This window comes from Miniopterus schreibersii, assembly GCF_964146895.1.
Source record: "Miniopterus schreibersii genome assembly, chromosome: 19".
NCBI classification, from domain to species: Eukaryota; Metazoa; Chordata; class Mammalia; order Chiroptera; family Miniopteridae; genus Miniopterus; species Miniopterus schreibersii.
The window spans coordinates 34808760-34819915 of record NC_138119.1 but is presented as its reverse complement, the minus strand read 5'-3'; the positions used below and the strand labels follow the sequence as shown (position 1 = coordinate 34819915).

Below are 11156 nucleotides of genomic sequence, written 5' to 3'. Positions count from 1 at the left end.
TTGTCTTCTCCGCACATGGGCTCAGTGTTTGCCTTGCACACTCACCCACTCCGGGCCTCGGGTACCTACATCAACTCATAACCACAGCGGCAATACCATCTGACACCTGAGAGCTGAGCAAGACAATTTCTTTTTTATATTTATTGATTTCAGAGAGAGGAAGGGAGAGGGAGAGAGAGAGATAGAAACATCAATGATGAGAGAATCATTGATCAGCTGCCTCCTGAACACTCCTGACTGGGGATCGAGCCCCCAACCTGGGCATGTGCCCTGACAGGGAATCGAACCTCGATCTCCTGGATCCTAGGTCGAGGCTCAACCGCTGAGCCACGCCCGGCTGGGCAACAATCTCTTGAATTCCCTTTCCATGCCCAGGCCTTTGATTTTCCTCTCCAGCTGCCATCACCCTCAAGCTTTGAAGCTCCCTTGGGTTTCCTCAGCCTTCCCAGAGGCCAGAGACACATCTGTTCCTGTGGTGCTCACATCAGCCCAAAATGTGTGCCGAGGGAACAGGAGGAAAATCATGCAAACTGGCTTGTTTTCTGTGTTTCAAGCTGATGTGTAGAGGCACAAATCCATTGTTAGGAGGAGAGCCCAGAACTGTTGTTGATCACTGAGGCTCTTTCATCAACTTTCATGGGACCCATGAGGCTTAATGAGCTGATTGTTGTTTAGATTATCAGGGGTATAATTCTAGGCCCACAGGTCATGGCCCTGCCTGCTCTGCCTGAGCAAGCCCGAGGCAGCTGGGAAGCTTTTATGTTCCACTCTAAAAAAGAAGATGGGATTTCCCATCTTTCATTGTCGAACTAACTCACACTTACTCACAGCTTGGCATGCTTTCAGCACTGCATGAGGAAACTTCATTCAGTTCATTCCACAGCCAGGGCTGAGCAAGAAGCTATACAGGGACGGGCGGGTATTCAAAGATATCTACTGTGAAGTTTGTGCCTTATGGAAATGTGCTATTAGGGGAAATAAGACACAGATGTTGTGAAATGATAATGTAAAGCAAAAGGTGCTAAATATGTCAAGGGTTGATAGAAGAACCACAGCTCTCTGAGGATGCATAGTAGATAAAGGAAAGGCTATGACATCCGAAGTTTTCCTTTCCACATTCCAGCCTTGTAGACACGGTCTTAGTCTTGGACATGGCAGGCACCGTAGGGACAATCAGGGTCTGAATATGAGGCAGCGGTGAACAGACAGCTACAAAGGGGAGAAGAGTGGGACAGGAGAGAAAATGAGAACAAGACTATGTGGCTCAGAGGTCCGTTTATGTGCCTCTCTCCTGTTTCCAGAAGCTGGGGATGTCTGGGCCTGGCGGGTCAGGGCATGAAGATGGGAAACTGACGAGCTTTTTGCTCCTCCGTGTAATAAGTCTCTTACTAAAAGAAAACCAGATATTTGTTGCATATCTACTACATGTCATGCGCAGGGTTAGACACTTTTATTCTATGGTTTAATTTACTTCTCACAGCAGCCCTTTGGATGTGCTTTTTAAACCTTACTTCCCAGGTGAACAAAATGAGGGTCCAGGAAGAAACTGATGCGCACTGGTTGTGCTGCCAGAATATACAGCCAGGCCTTCGGTCTTTCCCCCTTACAACCGACCATCCTCCCTAGGTGGCCATAACAAACTTATTTTAAAAATTTATTTGTTTTCCGATTACAGTTGACATACAATATTATATTAGTTTCAGGTGTACAGCATAGTGATTAGACATTAATACACCCTATGAAGCCGTCAGCCCGGTAAGTCTAGTACCCACCTGATACCATGCACAATTGTTAGAGTATTATTGACTATAATCCCTATGCTGTCCTTTAAATCCCTGTGACCATTTTGTAACTGCCAATTTGTACTTCTTAATCCCTTCACCTTTTTCACCCACTCCTTCAGCCCCCGCCCATTTGACAACCATCAGTTTGTTCTCTGTATCTATGAATTTGTTTGTTTTGCTTGTTCATTTCTTTTGTTTTTTAGATTTCACATATAAGTGAAATCGTATGGTATTTGTCTTTCTCTGTCTGACTTATTTCACTTAGCATAATGTCCTCTAGATCCATCCATGTTGCTGTAAATGGCAAGATTTCATTTTTTATGGCTGAGTAATATGCATTCATCATATATAGATGGACACTTAGGTTGCTTCTATATATTGCATAATCCTGCAATGAACATAGGAGTGTATAATCTTTTCAAATTAGTGTTTTGGATTTCTTTGTATAAATACCCAGAAGTGGAATTGCTGGGTCATAGTGAAACTCTTAAAACACATCAAGTCATATTGTTCCTTGACCTAAAGCCCTTCAATGGCTCCCTATCCCCAGATGAAGTCAAATCCTTAGTAGGACATACAAGTCCCCTATGTTTGGCTAACTATGTCTTCAACCTTATATCCCTTCAATCTCTGCCTCATTGTCTGCACCCAATAACTAGGAAGTCCAGCATTTATTGGGCATCTACACTTTGCCAGGTACTTACAAGCACTTCACATATATTAATATGTTCACCTCATGATTACCTTATAAGACAAATTCTATTATATCCCCAATTTATAGTTGAGAAAAACAATTCACAGAATGGTTTCATAATTTGTCCAAGGTCACAAATCTTGCGGAGCTGGGAGCCATGCCCAAGCAGTCCAGTTCTAGGACAGAAATGCTGAGCTCTTTGTGATTCCTACACACAAAAAGCTATTTCAGGCTTCCGTGACTTGACTTATATTCTTCTTTTTATCCAAAATACCATTCTCTTCTTTCTTCCCCTGAGTAGAAATCAAGATGTGATTTAGTGCTTACCTTTTCAAAGTATTTTTGTCCTAAATTAAGTTAGCGTTTTTACATTTTTCTAGAGTGTATTGCTATAGGACCCAGTGAAAATCTTTAGGTGAACATCTTTATGACTGCTGCTTATGTGTCTGTCCCCTCTCATAGGTTTCAAGCAACATGAGGACAGATCATACCATGTTTATCTTTATTTCTCCAATCTTAAAGAAAAAAGCTTGGCCCACTTCCCCTCCAGTTGACACTCATTCCTTTCCTTTTCTAATCATTGTCTATATTCACTGATCAAAAGAAGTACCCAGCTGAGCCCAGCACAAATAGCCAACCTACAGATTCGCAGGCTAAAGAAATGTTTGATTTTTTTTTTTTTAAAGCCTTTCCTTATATTCTTTCTTGAACCCACTTTAGCAAGGCCTCAACCCCCATCACTCTACCATGAAGGTTTATGTCAAGGTCGCTCAGGATTTCTTCATGTCAGTTCTCATCTTGACCTACCATCTCATCTGGGCCTTTGACACAGTTCACCACTCATTCCTCCTAGAAATTCTCCCTTCCCTTGGCTTCCAGGACACCACACCCACTTGTGTTTCTCTTAACTCTCCTTCAAAGTCTCCTTCGCTGGTTCCCTCTCATCTCCCTGACCTCAAAACATTGGAGCATCCCTAATTTCAATCTTTGGATCTTTTTCTTATCTATACTCATGTGTTAGGTGATTCCATCCAGTCTCGTAGCTTTAAATACCATCTGTATGCTAATGACTCACAAGTTTATATCTCCTGTTCACAACATTCTATACTGAATTCCAGGTTCCATTACCCACTATTTACCAGCTATCTTCACTTGGGTGTCTAATACACACCTCAACCTTAACATGTCCAAAAACACACTCCTAATCTTCCCTCATGTCCTCCAAGCTCACCTGCCAAGACCTGCTCCTTCTGGATTCTTTTCTCTCTCAATAAATGACAGGGTCTCATTCTTCCAGCCACTTAGGCCATAATCCTAAGAGTCATCCTCAACTTTGCTCTTGACAATACTCACACCTCACATCTAATCTTTCAATGAATCATATTCTACCTTCAAATAACCTCCAGAATCCACCACCTTCTCACCATTCTCACAATTCTCACCTTGGCCCAAGTCACTCTTATCTGATTACTGAGCAGTCTCCTCCTGATCTCTCTGCTTCTGGCTACTTCCCATGGCAGCCAAAATGTTCCCATGAAAATATGTCAGGCCTTATCATCATCATTCCTCTGCTAAAGCCTTCATTCAGCAGCACATCTTATTGATATTAAAAGCTCAGTGTCTACAATGATTGCTAAGGCCCCCATTTGCCTTTCTGACCTCTGACTTTCTGACCTTTCAGTGTTCTCCTCACCCTCTCTGCTCAGGTTATAGTCTCCTCTTTGCTGTTCCTTAGACACAGCAGAAATGTTCCCACCTTACAGCCTTTGTACTTTCTCTACTCTCTCTAGAATGCTTTCTTCAGATTGCTGCATTCCTAATTCCCTCACCTCCTTCAAATTTAAATATATATATATATCTTCATTGATTTCAGAGAAAAGAAGGGAGAAGGAGAGAGAGATAGAAACATCAATGATGAGAGCGTCATTGATCAGCTGTCTCCTGCACTCCCCCGAATGGGGATTCAGCCTGCAACCCAGGAACGTGCCCTGACCAGGAATTGAACCTTGATCTCCTGGATCATAGGTCGCTGCTAAACTGCTGAGCCATGCTGGCTGGGCCCTCCTTCAAATTTTTATTAGCATCACCTTTTTGGTGAATCTTTTCCGGACAAACCAATCCCCTCTCCTAACATTTCCTCTTCGTCTTTCTGTTTTAGTTATTTTCTTGGTAGTTATCGTTATCTAACATTATATATATTGTATTACTTGTTTATAATATTGTCTATTTCCCCTTCATAAAGGCAGAAATTGCTTTTGTCTGCTTTTATCGCTGTTGTTTCTCCAATGCCTAGTACAATACTTAGCACATAGTAGGGTTGAACGAATGAATAAATATGGGTTGAACAAATGAATGAATTTTGGTAACCCTAGCACCTAGACACTCAATAAGCATTTACTGAACTGAACAAATCCTCTAAAGTCCACTATATAGTGGTGTTTCAGCTAACTGCAAATTTTCAAAGCATCAGATGCCACTTCTTTCACATGTTAATACAGAAACATAGCCCCGAGCCAAAGAGCAATTACTTTTGTGTTCTCCCATGTAAGTGGATTGCCTGTCCCATCTATCAGAGACAGCAGGCATTGACTGGAATGTAGCTCACTAACAAATAGAAGAAAGAACTTGAAAACCAGTTACTTGATGAGCAGAGTTCTGGAAAAATGTTCTCTTCAGAAGGAGAGAGGCAGTTTCTTACCCACATGGGAGGAAATTTCTGGTTTATTGTGTTTTTCTCTGAAGTTATGGCTTTCCAGTTCTGCCAGAAGCCACCAAGGGAGCACTGCCTTTTAGAGTGGGGCTTCCAACTCTGAAAAATTAATTTTAAATAGAGACACATTACACCTCCCCACAGAGCATTTTAGTGGGAAAGTGCTACTTAGACACAGCTTGGCTGCCAAGTCTGCTCAGATTGGGTACTGTTGGTGGGTAGCTCTCTGTCCCACCAGCTCATCCCCACAGGCCCAGCCTAGCTCCCCACTACACCTCCCTTCCAGAATCTTTATACTCAGGCTTGACTTCTCTTTTGCTTCTCATCAGCCATTTAAAATTTCACAAATGTTTATTGAATGCCTGTTTTTTATCCTAGAACTGTGCTGGGTTCTAGGAAAGGGTATGGAGATAGAATGAGTGCCTCATCGTTTCATTCATTAGAATTGAAGAAGATATATTACAAGATCCCTCAAGGACCATATTCTTAATTAACTCACATTTACTGAGTGCAGGCACTGTGTCCAGGTCAGGAGACAAAATATACATTTATATTAAACATTGAATACTAAGAAAAAGCTTTAGATGCAAAGCAAGCAAAGTGGCCGTTTGCTGTGGTGGCAATAACATGTCGTCAGGATTCTTACAATCTGGGTTCGAGGACCCCCACTGCTGCCTCTGTGCTATAGGTAAGTTTCCTTGGTTTCTTCATCCATAAAATAGAAATAATATTAACTCTCCTCATTAATTCATTAAATAGTGAATGGGTCATTATTGAAGTTACTGTTGCTTCTAGTACATCTGCTGCTTTTACTAGGGTTCATTGTTTCTGGCAAGGAGAAACCAGTGTAAGCTCCCCAGGAAGGCTTCTTGGAGGAGATAGAACTTGGAGCCTGGGGTGCTGTGATCTACTCCTAACTATTTCTGTGTGCAGCCTGACCTTGAGCACCACAGCCAGTGAGCTCTCTACAGCACAAGTCTGTTGTTTTATACCCTTATTACAACACAGATCATTCCCATGATTCTAGACTTTTTTTTTTTTTTTAAGGAGAAAGGCAATTTTATTCTTTTTTTCTTTTTTAAAAAATATATCTTTATTGATTACAAAGAGATGAAAGGAGAGGGAGAGAGAGATAGAAACATCAATGATGAGAGAGTCACTGATCGAGCCCTCAGCCCAGGCATGTGCCCTGACCGGGAATCGAACCCCGATCGCCTGGATCCTAGGTCGACGCTCAACCGCTGAGCCACGCCTGGCTGGGCTTCTTCCAAGAAATTATACCAACAGAGCAAGGAAGAGGTGCCTGTTCTAACAAGGGTCTGTGGTGAAGCCAGGCCTGAACGGAGCTTGGAAGCAGCTCACGGGACTCCCTGTGGCCCTGAGAAGAGGACAGGGCAGGCCCAGGGGTGGAACTTTGTTCTGTTAGCACAAGAAACTGCCCCAGTTGCAGCTACACTCAGAGACAGGACAGTGGTGGCCTCGAGCAATCTGGAGAGGGGCTGGCAGCGGAAAGTTTCCTGCAGGTGGTCACCTGAGTGTGATTCTCAAATTCACAGACAAGCCTGGGTCCCCCAGCCCCCTGTAAACATGAGAATAGGCTTGTGGCTGCCAAGCTCCTCAGGACAAGGTGAGGATCTGAGACATGTGGATGGGCTTCAAGCGACCCAAGAGCTAGTCCCTGGTCACCTCCGCAGGCCACCATCTTCCAGGTGCCGGTCATGGGAGCAGGTGTTGGATGGTGGCTTCAGGGTTTCTGGGCAATCGGCAGCTTTTCGGGCTTGGCCTGCAGGAAGCCCTTGTGAGCTGGCTGCTGTCCTCTTCGATGCCTAGCAGGGCGAGGCTAGAGGAGCTTGGTGGAGCATGTGTTAGCAAGGACAGAGTCATGGGCAGTGTGGGAATTGTCAGCTTCCCGTTCTCGTACACAGTGACAAGGGAGAAGGACTTTTGGACTTTCTTGATGGGGCTCCACCACAGCCCAGCCTTCCTCTTCTGCTTCTCAAGCCTCCTTCCCTCTCCATGATTTGCTCCATGCCAGCCTCGGAGCACAGTACCTCATTCAAGTCCTCCTGCACGTGAAGGGTCCGGGACAGGGGCTTCAGGGCGATACTTCTCCAGGGTGTTCTTGAAAGGGGTCAGTGTGTGGGGAGTGTTGGCCATAAAGTACTTCGGATCTGCGGTTACAAATGCAGTGTGTTTCTGATGCAGGGGCACCTTATCTCCATGCAGGGGTGTGGTGGCCATCACCTTCTGGCTCACAACTGGGTGGATGTCAGTGAGGAGCTCTCCAGCTCCAGTGCGTCTTCTTTGTTCCAGAAGTTCAAAAACTGGGAGAGAAAAGCAGGGTCTTGATGGGTGTGCTCTTGGGCGTGAGGCTGTTGCAGGAGCCCAGGAAGGACAGGCTGGCACTGTTCTCTGAGACGGGGTACAGGGCAACATGCCTCTTCTTCTGCTTAAGCACAGAAGGTGATGTGCCAATGCCCAAGCCCCCCACTTCAGTGCTGGGGAAAATGGGGTCAGCTCGCCCTGGCCGCCCCAGCTCAGGTCCAAGATGGTGTGGTCATCCAGACGGTACTCAGTTGAGCTGCTGCTGTGGTGGCTGTCACTGTGCTGGCCTGCTGTCAGTGCTGTCTTCTGCTGACAGATCCTCAAGGAGGTCCAAATTACTCAGGTGACACAAAGCATGGGAGTCTGACTTCATCAAGTTCAGAGCTTCTGACCCCAGGGCAGAGATCAGAAGGTTTGCAGTCTCCACTGCCCACTTGTAGGATAGGCTGGTTTCTGGAAAGGAGCCTCCTGGTCTTCACGCTTGGGGATGCCATCTCAGGGGTCTGGTGTGCACACTCCATCCAGCTCTGCAGGGACAGCGTCCTGCTTCTTAGCAGGGTGGCTGCTGTGGCTCCTCCTCACTGCTGTCTTCTTCCTTCATGGCAGAAAGTGCCAGGGGCCAGTTGGTTACAAGGCTTCCCTGACCTTCTGAGGGGTGGACGCTCTTGTGGCTGTCCTTGTTCTCTAGCTCCAACAGCAAGTACAGGGGGACTTGGAATCTTTGGACTCACTCAGGAAGCCTCCCGTGTTTACCTACCTCTTGATGGTGGGGTTCCAGTGATTCTTCAGAGCACCGGCTGTCCTCCTTGGGAACATCTTGGCCATCTCAGCCCAACGGTTGCCTGGAACCTCGTGGGTCTCACAGATGATTCAGTGCTCCTCTGTCCAGCAGGACTTTTTCGCCTCTGGGTTGAGGTGGTTGTGCCAGTGCTCATGGCACTGCTTCCCCAGCTGGTCCTTCAGGTGCTTGGCAGTCAGTATCTACTGCTTCATGCTGTACTTCTTAACCAGCTGGATAACCTTTTCGTCTTCCCCTTTGGTCTACAACCCCTTGACAAGATCTGGATTCAAGACCCTCAGCCACTGGTACTGGCATTGCTGGTCAGTATGGTTAGGAAAGTGGCTGGCCAGGAACTTGCCTCACCAAGGTCCTCAGCTGCTCATCCTCCTTGTGGGACCATTTGACCTTGCATTTGCTGTCCATCTGCTCCACACGTCTAAATCTGTGTCATGGTAGAGCAGCTCATCCAGCTCCTCACCGCGCATCTGTTGAGACATCCCCCCTACCCTGGGCCACACAGTGCTTGTCTGCCTGCCACCTTAGCCCTGAACCAGATTCTGGCTGGGGTCATGGGACAGGCTGCTCCAATGACTCTGAAGTTTGGGACCCTGCTGGGAGTTGTCAGAGTGTCTGCAGGTCCAGCTCCTATTCTGAACACCACAACTGCAGTCTTGGGTGATCCTTTCTAATCTCAGTTCCTGCCCTCCTCACACCCTGCTTTCTACCCATACTTATTTCTTCACAGTTTCCCATGCTCACACATCTGAGTGTGCATGTGCTGGCCTCTCCAGATGACGCACAGCTACCTCCTCTATTCATCCATCTTACATCTAGTGAATCTTTAAACATGAGTCAAGAGCCACTTCCTCCAGGAAGCCTCCCTTGACCCCCAAATTAGGTTTCTTGCTCCCCTCCATTACCCCACTGTGCTCCCCACACTGACCTCTACCTCTAGCTCAGTATTTACAGTAGCACTTTGTTATTATTTGCTTATATGCTCCTCCAGTTTGCAAACTTCTTGAGGACCTGGAAAATGCCTTCCATCTCTGTATCCCCAGTGCACACAGAAGTCTTTAAAAAGAATTTGCTAAATGAAATGTAAGCAATGGAAAAGAGCAGAATTGGTTGAGAGAAATGAAAAAGCCATTCCAGGCAGTGTAGCCAGCAGAAATAATGGCATCAAAGCTGAAATATGGTGATTGGAGGTGGGGAGCCACAAGCAGGCCATTGGGTCCAGAGCCCCTGTTATAGGGGATGACTAGGAAGTGAAAGGGGAAGTGGGAGGCCTGGTAAGGCTGAGCATGAAAGCTGTGGATGCTGGACCTGATCCCATACGAGATGGTATAATGTGGGTCTGTCCTGGGTGCCTGGCCTTTATGCACCCAAACTTAGCTGGTACTGAGTGGAAGTCAGTTCGGCAGTGATGAGGGCAGGTACTTAGCTGGTACTGAGTGGAAGTCAGTTCGGCAGTGATGAGGGCAGGTGAGACGCAAACTTGGTGAAGGGATATAAGTAAGGTCCCAAATCAGTTGATTTCTAATTAGTTAAAAGGTATGTTTTTTCCTTGAGTAAGCTTGCTTAACCAGTTGAAAACCCTTAAAAGAGTACTGGGCCCTTCCTAAAGGAAGACACACAAAGCAGTGGAAACTATCTCGCACTAGCCTTGAAGAAACAAACATTCATACTATGAACAGCCTACAGAGAGGGCTGGTTCTAGGAGCTGAGGGCTTTAGCCCTACAACCATGAGAAACGGGAAAGAGAACCCATTCACAGTCTGTATGCCACATAGCTACAAACTTCCCAGTCTACTTCCCCTTTTCCCATACATCATAGGCTCTAGAACCACTGGGCTAGTTATTGTCTACCTCTCCCCATTACCACATTCCAACTTCCACGACTATCTTTCACCCAAACTTGTGACCTACAGAACTGTGAGCAAATAAATGTGTGTTGTTTAAAACTGTTAAATTTATAGTATTTTGATATATAGCAATAAACAACTAATGTGGGGGGTGACCTATTAAGTTTATTTTTAATCATAGCCTCTCTCTCTCAGGGACATCACTAATCTAAGAGGTCTTGAACCAGCTCAAAGAAATCTGTCTAGTGTGAGCTTCTATAGGGTCTTTTTCATATAGAAGAATCCAGGAAGCAGAATGGTCACAGCTCTCCTGTTACTTTGAAACATCCCCAAGGTAAGAGACCACATTTTCTGCCACAGTTGAATCCTTTCTGCCCACTCTCCTGCCTTTCCTCCATCACCTTACATTTCCCAGGTATTAGGAAACCATAGCTGATTAAGGTTTTCAAGGTATTGCTCTCAAGAGAAAAGGCAATGGAAACAACTGGAATGTCCCTCTAGAGGGAATTTGTTAAATAAAACTATACAGCTATTAAAGAAAAAAGGGAAACCATCTGTGTAGCTATGGGGAAAATCCTACATAGTAAGTGGAAAAAGCAAAGGATAAATCAATGAATATGTTACAGGGCAGGAGAGGGCCTCGTCTCATCTGGTTGCTGCTGGGGGTAGATTTCTTGCAATATCCCAGGAAAAGAAATTTTATGAGACTCACATGGGAGGATGCGGTATAGTTGAAAGCTTTATTTCCATGGAATACAGCCCTGGGGTTCCAAAGCCCCATTTCTCTCAGCCCATTCATAGAAGTGTAGCTGGGACTTCTGTAGAGCTAAAATCAGAGCCAGTGTCCAGTTTCCTTCCCATGTTGGAGCCAAGTCTAGTCCAGCATCAGACTAACTTAGTTTGTGTTTCCCCACTGCAGTCCATTAGTCCATTGTGCGTAGAGTCCACATGGCCATGGGCCATACGAATGAATGCAAGGTGGCAGGAACGAAAGAGTCAC

General features: G+C 45.6%; 1 pseudogene across 1 annotated transcript; it reads right to left on the bottom strand.

The window, feature by feature from the left end:
* Nucleotides 1-1030: 1030 nt before the first annotated feature.
* Nucleotides 1031-8791, bottom strand: LOC308549378 (myb-related protein B pseudogene; annotated as a pseudogene). Its single transcript has 2 exons — nt 6875-8791; nt 1031-1209 (listed from the first exon to the last, which is right to left on the bottom strand). The product of its transcript is annotated as a myb-related protein B pseudogene (transcript).
* Nucleotides 8792-11156: the final 2365 nt, after the last annotated feature.